This window comes from Panthera leo, chromosome C1, assembly GCF_018350215.1.
Source record: "Panthera leo isolate Ple1 chromosome C1, P.leo_Ple1_pat1.1, whole genome shotgun sequence".
Taxonomy (NCBI): domain Eukaryota; kingdom Metazoa; phylum Chordata; class Mammalia; order Carnivora; family Felidae; genus Panthera; species Panthera leo.
The window spans coordinates 111673753-111685752 of record NC_056686.1 but is presented as its reverse complement, the minus strand read 5'-3'; positions in this window follow the sequence as shown (position 1 = coordinate 111685752).

The window sequence follows — 12000 nt, the reverse complement described above, 5'->3', positions numbered from 1 at the left end:
AAAAGATCTTGAACTAGATGTGTTGATAATTGCACAAGAGTGTAAATTTACTAAATGTCTCTAATGGTAGATTTTATGTTGTGTGTATTTTACCAAAAATCAACCATAAAAAAATATTTTGGTAAGATTTCACGGGGAAAAAGCTGGGGACAAAAACACTTTGCTCTATTCCTGGCTCTACAACTTACTGGCTACAACTGGCTGGATTCCCCTGAACCACATGTACCACATAAGCTTCTTGTAGAATCGGCTAATGCAGATCAAACACTTTGCATAGTATTTGATGTACAGTAGGTGCTTGGTTATAGTAATGGTCATGTAGTCTTGGGCTCTCTAAGGTGACATAACAGGTAAAAAGACAGTGATTTAGAGGTTGGTTTCATTGTAAGGAAATTTGCTATAAATGTGCAGCAGTTATTCCCAGAAGCCTGGTTTTGGTGTACTCATATTAGTCTACCAAGTTTTAGTCTTTTATCTCTCCCTGAGCTGGAATTCAGTGCAAAGAATATTTTGACATTTAAATAAAACCAATAAGGGAAAACATTATCTATCGAAATTATTGAACTTCTGAGGCTGACACCAATACCCTTGCTTGAAAAAATTAAACTGTGAAGTAGAAGATCAAGTAGACATGGACCAAATATAAAGGATTAAACTTATAAAGAAAGCTATACTTCTTAAACATATATATATATATATATATATATATATATATATATATATTTTTTTTTTTTTTTTTTTTTTAACCAGCATTTCTTGAAGGGTCTTATCTTGTGTGATGAGTAGGGCAAAAAACAGATGAATAGCAGGTAAAAATATAGCTGATAATTATAATAGCTAATACATTCAGCACTTACTAAGCTTCTAGCGGTGTCTTAAGGAAATTTATATATACAAGTACTATATATACTATACGTATATTGGTTGTGTGTGTGTGTGTGTGTGTGTGTATGGACACACGTAGAGTATATATAAATATATAGTACTATATGTCATCATTCCATTTCAAAATGTAAAAGAACAACTAAGACAATCTGAGTTCTTTCCCCATTATTTTACACATAGAAAGATGCTAAACCAGGATTATAAATTGAAATCATCTATCTCCAGGGACTCTGGTTTTAACCACCACAAAAATCTACCTCTTCAATCTATACTTCTAAGTTTAGTGTTGCTAGAGGCATTTTTAACATATAAATTTATAAAGTTTATTTCTTATACTTGTTAAAACAAAAGATATAAAGAGCACTTTATATAGTAGTTAACTCATTCATAGCCATCTATAATAAACCATATTCATTTCTTCGTTCTGTATAAATTTCTAATTTTTCCTAAGTTAAAAGCTTACAAGAAGTTTTGTTATGGATGATGGAAATATTTCATGAGGAGTTTCACTTTTTCATAGATTTTTTTTCTTCTAGAGATTCTGTTATTCTTTTCAGGCAAAAAAAAAAGCACATTGGAAGCCAATTGAGAAATCAAGTACCATGTTAATTATCTTGAAGAAAACCCTATAATCTTCTAAAAAGCAGATTGTAGCATTTAGGATGTCATTGGTTAGAAGTTGCAGAAGATGCTATAAAAAATTGGCTTACAATGTGAGGATTTGGGGCACCTGGGTGACTTAGTTAAGCATCTGACTTCAGCTCAGGTCATGATCTTGTGGTTCATGAGTTTGAGCCCTACGTCAGGCTCTGTGCTGACAGCTCAGCTGTTCAATACTGTCTTCTGAGACTTAGGCACTTTCCTTCCTGCCTCTGCCATAATCCTCAATGGGTTGATTTTCATTTTGAGATATGTTGCTCCTTGATTGCAAGACGACAATTCACATTAAGACATCACATCCTAAGACAATTGTGTTCAGTCCATACACTAAAGAGAATAATTTTGTCCCCAGCATCTCTTAATTTTATTTAGTAGAAATAACATTTCCAGATGCCTCATAAAAGCAGTCTTCTTTTACTTCTTTTGTCCCATTCACCAGAACTGGATCCCATGGCTACCTCTAACGAGGAAAGTGAGGAAAATAGCATTACAACCTTCTACATAGGAGGAATTCTGCTAGTAAAAAGAAGTGTGAGGATGTTTTAAAATGTGGTTTTTATTATTGTTTAGGTGTGATGAAACCAAAAGATCAAAGGATGACTATAATTGAAAAGACAGTATTGTTACTCACAGTAACTAAGAGTTACTGTCATGCTATCTACACTATGCAAGACTACATGGAGAAACACCAGAATTGGTCAGCAATCAAGGGCAGTGAGGGGAAAATGTGGGTGAGAGGTTTTATTGTCGTTTCCTGAGAAAAGAAGTGCAAGGCAAGCCAACAAAATTTAGGATTGGCTAGGTTGAATAATTTCAACATGCTCTTGGGCACAGAGGCTCTCTCTAGTTGTGTGTTACCTCGCCCTGGGGTGATAAAGGGAACATTGTCTTGGAGTGTAAGAACCCAATAAAGAAGATGGGGTGGGAAGCTTATAGGCTCTGTATTGGTTCATCTGTATATGAAAGGTACATTCCTTGGGCACATTGCTTGCCATCTTTAGGAATTGACCTAACCCAGGGAGGGACAGTCCCTCTTTAGTCACTGAAGCCCCAGATAGAAAAATATTAAGAATGCAGAAAATAAAACATCCTAAAATCCCAGGACCAGAGGGTCTCAGTGGTGATTTCTACCAAACATTTAAAGAAAAAATAATTCAAATCCTTTTCATGCTCTTCTGAAAATAAAGCACTCTCAAACTCACTTTGCCAAAGTGATGCCAGCATTACTTTAATACCAAAGCCAGATAAGGACACCACAAGAAAAGAAATGTACAGGAAAATATTCCTGATAAATATAGATGTAAAAGTTCTCAAAAAAAATTCTAGCAACAGTAATTCAAACTAAAAGGATTATACACCATAATGGAGTGGTATTTATCCCTGAGATACAAGGGTAGTTCAACATACACAAATCAAATGTGATACACTACATTAATAGAATAAAGGATAAAAATCTTATCATCCTTTTAATAGATACAAAAAAAAGCATTTGACAAAAATCAACACCCTTACATGAAAAAGATCTCAACAAATTGGGCATAGATAGAACATGAAAAAATAAAGGCCATATTTGTAAAACCCACAACTAATATACCAATGATGAAAAGATGAAAGCTTTTCCTCTAAAATCAAGAGTAAGACAATAGTACTTTCTCTCACTACTACTATTCAACATTATCCTAGAAGTCCTAGCCACAAAAATTACGGAAGAAAAAAATGCAGTCAAATTGGAAAGGAAGCTGTAAAATTGTCTCTATTTTTGGATAACATGATCTTATATGTGAAAATCCCTAAAATGTCCACCCAAAAACTGTTAAAGCTAATAATTAAGTTCAGTAAAGTTGCAGGACACCAAATCATGATGCAAAAATCAGTTCTGCTTTTTATACACTAATGAAATATCTGAAAAAGAAAGAAAGGAAATAATCTTAGTTACAAGAACATCAAAAGGAAGAAAACACTTTGGAATAAATTTAACCATGGGGGTGAAAGATTAGTTCATGGAAAGCTGTAAGAATTTGATGAAAGAAATTTAAGAAGACACAAATAAATGGAAATGTATCCTGCATTCATTGATCAGAAGAATTAATATCATTAAAATGTCCATTCTATCCCAAGAATCTTTAAATTCAATAAAAGTCGTATCATAATTCCTGTGGCACTTTTCACAAAAATAGAAAAAAACTATTCTAAGAGTTGTCTGGAACCTCCAAAGAACCCAGTAGCCAATGAAATTCTCATAAGGAAAAACAAAGCTGGAGGCATCATACTTTTTTATTTCAAACTATACAACAAAGCTATAGTAACCAAAACCATAATATACTGGCATAAAACATACACAAATAAAAGAGAGCCCAGAAATAAATCCATGTAGGTACAATCACCTAATATTTGACAAGGGAGCTGAAAAAAACACTCAGTGGGGGAAACATTCTCTTTTCAATAAATGGTAGTGGGGAAACTGGATACACACATGCAAAAGAATACAAGTGGACCCCTATCTTACATCACTCACAAAAAATTAAATTGAAATGGATTAAAGACTTAAACGTAAGACCTGACACTGTAAAACTCTTCAAAGAAAACACAGAGAAACATCTCCTCGACATTGCTCTTGGCAACAGTTTTTTAGACATGACACCAAAAGCACATCCAACTAAAGCAAGAATAAACAAGTAACACTACATCCACCTGAAAGTCTTATCTGCAGAAAAGAAACAACAGAACAAAGGGGCTATGAAAGGGGAGAAAATATTTGCAAGCCATGTATCAGATAAGGGGTTAGTATTCAAAATATCTCAGGAACTTATACAACTCAATGGGAAAAAATTAAAAAATTAAAAATTAAAATTAAAAGATAAAAACAGACAAAATTAAAACTTAAAAGATAGACAAGTGGACAATGGGCACAAGTAAAGGCACTCAACATCACTAATTAGCAGCAAAACCACAAGGAGATATCATAGTATACCTGCTAGAATGTTATTATTAAAAGGAAAAGAGGTAACAAGTCCTGGCGAGGACGTGGAGTAAATGGAACTCTTACGTACTTTGGTGTGAATATAAATTGGTGCAGCCACATGTAAAGATTCCTCAAAAAATTAAAAATAGAGCTACCATATGATCCAACAATCCTATTTTGTAGCATAAGGAAATGAAATCACTAACTAACTAGAAAAACTATCTAGGGGCACCTGGGTGGCCCAGTCGGTTAAGCATCTGACTCTTGATTTCAGCTCAGGTCATGATTTCATGGTTTGTGAGTTCAAGCCCTGCATAGGGCTTCATGCTGGGCATGGAACCTACTTAATATTCTCTCTCTCCCTCTCCTTCTGCCCTTCCCCACTCATGCTGTCTCATGAAAGAAAGAAAAGAAAGAAAGAAAGAAAGAAAGAAAGAAAGAAAGAAAGAGAGAGAAAGAAAGAAGAAAGAAAGAAAGAAAAAAGAAAGAAAGAAGGAGAAAAATTAACGGTATCTCCATGTTGTCAATATCACAATATCCATGACATGGAAACGACCTAAGTGTCTGTTGACAGATAACTGGATAAAGAAAATGTGAGACAAAGAAAAATATATACATATACAGAATATTATTCAGCCATAAAAAAGAAAGAAATCTTACCATTTGCAGCAACGTGGATGAACATTGAGGGCATTATGCTAACTAAGTGTAATAAGTCAGACAGAGAAAGGTAAATATTGCATGATATCCCTTATGTGTGGGATCTAAAAAAAAAAATCAAACACAGAAAACCAGAGGTAGAACAATAGTTGCCAAAGGGCTGGAGTATGGGGTGTGGCGAGGAAATGAGATGTTGGATATAAACTTATAGTTATGAATAAGTTCTGGTGATCTATTATTCAGTAAGTAACTATAGTTAACAATATTTATTATATATTTGAAATTTGCCAAAAGAATAGGTTTTAAATTCTCACCACACACACACACAAATGTAATTGTGTAAGGTTACAGATTAACTAACCTAGTTATGCTAGTAATTGTGCATTATATACATACATCAAATCATCATGTTGTACATTAAATGTATAGAATGTTATGTCAATTATTATCTCAATAAGGCCGGGGCATAAAGGAATGCAGAAAATTAAGAAAATATAGTTAATTCAGAGGAAAATGGCATTCGGCAGTCTACTAATCTGTGCTAAATATTGTAGGTTTTAGGCTTATGTGAGGTTTTCTGCTTCCTCCTTGAGTTTAACCCAGAAGGCAGAAAGCCTATGAATACCAGAGGCAGACTGTGAGAACACTAACAAATTAACAAGTTGCTGCCTACAGACAGGTCCTAGCTGGTTTGGTTTACCTACAAATAGCAGAGAGATCAAAGATATAGCAGGAGGGTCTCTCCCATCAATTTGGAAACCCTTCCCTGATAGTCTTTTTTTTTAAGCAACAGAATGCACAAAAATATCCTGTATAGCTGAGCACCAGATGTGAAAAGAGGAAGTACAGAGCTCAATTCTTGTCATAAGGGCATGGACTCTCAATAGGGTCCAAAGAATAGTCAGAAAAGAATTTGGTTAAGGGATGAAGGAAGTCTGGGAGGTTGTCAGAAGAAAGTAGCATTCTCCCCACAGAGTTGGGCACTGGACTGGAATTGCTCTTTTTGATTGATTGGTGTCAGGTGTTGGTGAGTTCTGAGGACCCTCTGCTGTGAGCACCTTTCTGTTTTGCTTCATTTCCATTAGAAAAAGTGCCATCCAGGAAGTAGAACAGTTACTTCTCTCTGAAGAAATGACCTGGCCTTTGCATATGCAAACGCCCCAGGTTCATTTTCAAACCAAGTCTCCATCCCTTGATTCCCAAGAGGGCCTTGAATCTTTCATTGTTCTCTGAAAGTTGATGGCTTGCATTTTTGAAGGTCCTAACAGTGTTTTATGATTGCTTACTTGGCCCTTGAGTCTCTGTATCAATTAGAGATATTTGGGGTAGGGATGTGAATTACAAGGAACTTTCTCTTTTTTTGAAAAAAAAAAAAATATTTCTTCTCATGTCTGAGAAGAAAATGAACCCATATTCAACTTGAGTAGCGCCATTACACATCCTGCTTGCTACCAGTAAGCATCATCTGTCAGGCCCCCAAAAGTGAATGGGGGCATTAACAATTAATCATCATAGGCCCTCTCTGGCATCTAACTAATGATAATACAAAGTTGGAAATGAATTGTAATTGCTTTTCTAAGATCTTAGTCTAAGGAGAGTTACACATAATTAAGTGAGCATGATGTAGAATGACTTGATGAGAGAAAAACTCTCTTACAGCCTGATCTACAAGGGAAGCCATTTAGATTTATTTCTAAGTCAGCATCACCATACATAAACTTGTTCAAACCAAAAGACTGATTGATAGCCCGCCAAATATGCATTGTACATCTGCTTTGTGAATAAGTAGCCTAAAGGAAAACCATCTTGTTCTTAAGATATTGATCAATGTTTCTACTCCCTGTGTTCCTTGATGTTAAAACTCATGATTCTTGCCTATATGCTAATTTATAATCTTTTGAGCTTTTACAAGATGTAAAAAAGTATATACCCCTGTGGAAACTGTTCATTCTCTGGAGCACTTTCTTCCCTGTGAAGAGCCTATCTCCCAGGCAGCTGTCCTAATTTGAGCCAAAATAAAACTCTCTATTTTCTTTTTATATTAGAGTTATTTCTCTGGTAAATTTGCAGGAACAGAGTTAGAGATTTGAACAAAGTAGAGCAGAGGCTTTCAGGAGTGTTAGATCCTGTCTGAGAATTCAGAATAGCCATAAGTTTCTTTATTTCCTGTACTTCAGGTTGACAGTGGTGACTGGTGTTGAAAAAGAAAAGCACAAGCCCCAAATGCAGTCATTTGCACCCCCCTCCCCCAGGATTACAAATTAAAATTTCAACCTATCCCAGGAATGTGAGATTTTAGCAATCTGAAATGTCTTAATCAGCACCAGTGAGGTCATCTGCACAATAAAAAACCCTGCCCTCAGCAAGATTCCCTGCAAAAAGAAGGTATTGTGGCCCGAAACAATCCTTTCTTTTCCTTTGCTCATAACTTCTTGCCCTACCTACCTTCCTGTAAAAAAATTTCCTTTTGGTACAAAGCCTCAGAGCATCTCACTACTTGCTAGATGGGATGCTGCATGAATTGCTTAATAAAGCCTGTTGGATACTCAAATTTACTCGAATATTATTTGTAAGCACTGGCCATCTACCCAGCCCTTCCAATATGGTAGAAAAGATACAAAATTACTTAAAGCCAAATTATAAGCCTCCAATCTAAATTTCTCCAAAGCAGTTTCTCAATTAAAAAAAAAAAATAGACTGTGGATCCTGGGGATGTCACCAGCTAGACTGCAAGACCTGAGCTTTACCACCTGCCTCCTTCGACCATTGACCTTTGTCCCCATTTTTCCTTAAGCTCTTTCCAGGTTACCTCATAACTCAGGCAAAAGACCCAATGGGCACAGCATCCTGTGATAGGAACCAAAACTACCCCTCAAGCAATAATGACTGCCTAGATGAAGAGCTCTGGGGCCAAGACAACCCAGGCCAATTTGAGCCCAACCCCTGACTCACACATGCACTGTGATGGGCCATGGAGTGACCCATGCAATGACTGACAGTAACCCTTACCTCATTATATTGCTGACATCTCGACTCAAGGAGGAACACAAGCCCCAATAACATAACATGTAATGTATGTACAGGCTTGTTTCCTTCTGGAACATACACTGGCTTATGCCCACCTCTACGTACTATGACGAGGCCCCTCCTTTCTAAATATTCATCCTAACCTTAAATAAAAGGACCCCATTCACCCTTGCTCAGGGAATCACAGTTTTCGAAGTTATTCCCTGTGACCGCCTTATTTGCTGCAAATCCTTGATTAGATTTCAAGCCTGGAATAATCCTCTATGGTCCTCAACTTTGTCCTCTGGGCTCTTGGTTTTGTTTGCCCTCTGAGTCATCCTTTCTTTTTCATGATGACACATTATTTGCAGCTGACTAGTTTTATTAGCCTGCTTCCCACCACCGTGCTCAGCCCTATTCCATAGGCATTCTTCAATAGCAGACTGACAAAAAATAGAGAAGGAATAAAGTAGAGAGGCTGGAATCCAGACTGTTGTTGGAATCAAACAGACCCAAAGCTTCTCTTGTTGTTGCTTACTGAGCTCTACCTCTTGTGAGTTATGATCTTGATGAACTTATTTATCTCTTGGATTCTCAGTTTCCTCATCTCTAAAATGAGTATACTAGGGGCTCCTGGATGGCTCAGTTAAGCATCCAACTCTTGGTTTTGGCTCATGTCATGATCTCATGGTTCTTGAGGTCAAGCCCCACATCGGGCTCTGTGCTGACAGCATGGAGCTTGCTTGGGATTCTCTCTCTCTCTCTCTCTCTCTCTCTCTGTGTCTCTCTCCTTCTTTCTCAAACTAAATAAACTTTAAAAAATAAATGAATATAAATAAATAAATAAATAAATAAATAAATAAATAAATAAAATGAGGATTCTATTACCAATCCCAAAGCATTATTAGAAATGTTAAATAAATTAATGCCTTATAATCTTACAACGTGCTTAGCACAGGCCCCAGGATTTTATCAGGTGATAGAAATAACCTCATTGCTATTTTCACAAATCTTCTTTCTCTTTCTTTAATGTTATTGTGAATTTCAAATTTCCTGTCTTGGCCACACGTTGTAATCACCTTGGAATCCTTTGAAACTACTGATACAGTAGTCCTGCCCTTAACCACAGTTCCACTTTGTGCGATTTCAGTCACACGTGGTCAACCATAGTCCAGAAACAGATGGTCCTTCTTCTGACATATGGTCATAGGGTGAATAATAGCCTAACATTACATCACAACTCCTACATCATTCACCTACTTCATTTCATCATGTAGGCATCTAATCATCTCTCCTTATCACAAGAAAGGTAGGTACTGTACAATAAGATATTTTTAGAGAAAGAAAGCACACTCACATAAGCTTTTATTACAGCATATTTTCTTAATTTATTTATTTCATTATTAGTCAGTGCTGATAATCCCTTACTGTGCTGAATCTATAAATTAAACATTATCATAAGAAAACGTGTAGTATACAAAGCATTCAGCACTCTCTATGGTCTCAGGCATCCACTGGGGGCTTTGGAATCTATCTCCTGCAGATAAGGGGGTAAATGTCCTTGGGTTCCACCTCCAGAGTTTCCGATTTAACTGACCTGGGATAAGGCCTGGGCTTTGGTATTTGTTAAATCCTCCAGCACATTCTAATGTGCAGCTACCCTTGAGAATCAGTGTAAGACTTTGTAAATGACCACCACCTTCACCTTCTCACAGCTTTTCCTTTGCAGTCTCATAGGGGGTCATGCATATGCAGAGTAGGGCTGACTTAGAGTGAGTTCTATGGAGCTCTTCAATGCCTTTCTCCAGAACAGCCTTTCCCAAGCCCTCTCAGATTCCTCAAATACCTCTAATCTAGTAAAGGGTTTTCGAAGCTCCTGTCAAGATTTTTGTTGGCTTTGTGTTTTGCTAGGGCAGAGTACTTACTCCCATAATATCAGGGGCACTGTCCATACACACTCATGCCCAACAGTTTGTGAGGGGAGTGAGAGATCCAGAGAGCAGAGGGCAGGCTAACTGACCCGGGCAGGGAGGACAGGCTGGAAGGAACTACATTCAGAAATGAGGGTTCAGAGGGGTCTACCTTATCTGAGTGGACCTCTGTGAAACCTGGTGCAGCCAGGAGATATTTTGAGGCACCAACATTGAAAGGGAGGTAGAAAGGATTCTTTCCTTAAAGAAGGTGGGAAGAAGGGAGCTGAGGAAAAAATAAGAGTTCCAAATGGAAGGATTAAAGGACCCAAAGGCAAAAGAACAGCTTTCTGCTGTAGTCACATATATGTGACCTGTTGCAGGGCAAACACTATATTTGTACAGTGGCTACATTTTCTAATCTCTTCTAGAGTATAGTGGTCAGCATTCTTCATATTATTAAGGGATACTGGAGCCCTGGGAAGGGGGAAGAATTCTGATAACACCCTCATAATTAATTATGTTACGTAGTCACTCAAGAATGTTTAATTAGGGGACTTAGTGACTCAGTAGATCTGCAGGCCAATCCTGAGCACTTATGCAATGCAAGGCGCCCTGCGAAGGCACTGAGGCATCTGAATACATCCAGTGTTCAGGATTTGTGCCTGGAGGAAGCAGCTGCTGGTCCCATTTCCCACTGGTGACTGTGAATTACACTCACTGGGGGCAAGGTGTTGTGGGCAGTGGAGGGAGAAACAGCTGGGAGTCAGGGAGTCTGCCTTTTGTGCAGTCTCAGCAATCTGCAGGCCATGTGGCTTGCATTAAGTTCCTGTCTCTGATGACCAGTCTGGTATATACAGTATATACATAAATCTGGATACACATCAAGCTAGATCTTTCCCTCCCAGTGCTGACGTTCCCAGATTCTGTGGTACTATGCTTAGAAAGTCAACAATATGAAGAGAACATTGATCCACATTGTTTGGAGAATCTTCAGGAAAAATCACAAGTTCCCTGAAAACTTCAACAGCCTTGGAATGAATGACATTCCCCCCCAACCCCTGCCCCAACACGATTTAGAATCCTAGATACAATTGTTTGGGACAGGAAATTACCAAAGCTTTCTGAACTTCTACCTATAACAAAGACATAGAGGGGAACATATAACAGAAGTCCCTTACAAGCTCTTTTTGTTTATAAATTGTCCTTTTGTGTCCCAAATGCAGCCAAAGAAAGCTGGAATTGGATTGCAGACGTGGGCAACTGTTTGTAACTGAATGTGACCTGGAAATCTTGCCCTGAGGGAAGTTGATTGAAGGATCCCTTCACCCATGGCTTCTTCAGGAAATTTCCTGGGGCTTGACTAAGAGTCAGAGGCTGGTCTTAGCTTCTGCCCCTTTCCAGGCAAGTGGTCCCATTCTGGTGTCATGAACTAATTAGGTGATTGACACCACCTCTCTTCAGGATGTGGCAAGAGCCGCACTAGCAATTTTTAGCTTTTTTTTAGGTCCAATGTTTTTGATGTACTTGTCCCCACTTCATTATGGTGTACCATACAAATAATCAGTACATATGTTGTCCCAGAAAATATAGGTCTCCTGACTGTTGGCCAGATCCAGGGCCGATAGCAAAAGGCCTCATTTGTTTCATGGCAGCAGACCCACAAAGCAGCCTACACTGCTCCAGTCTGCCTTCCTTTATGTGTCTCTGTACCCTGATTATCCCCTTGAGTGAAATCATCACCCATTTCCCTTATCTGTCCCTCTAGTCCCTGGGTTTAGAATAGTGGCATTCATGTAGCTGACCAGGAATAATTTGTCCCACTTGATTATCCCAGAGATGAGATCATTTATACCCTTCTTTAAGAAACAAAAGCCTTCAAAACTTAATACAAGTGCACAGTAATCAAAACAGCAT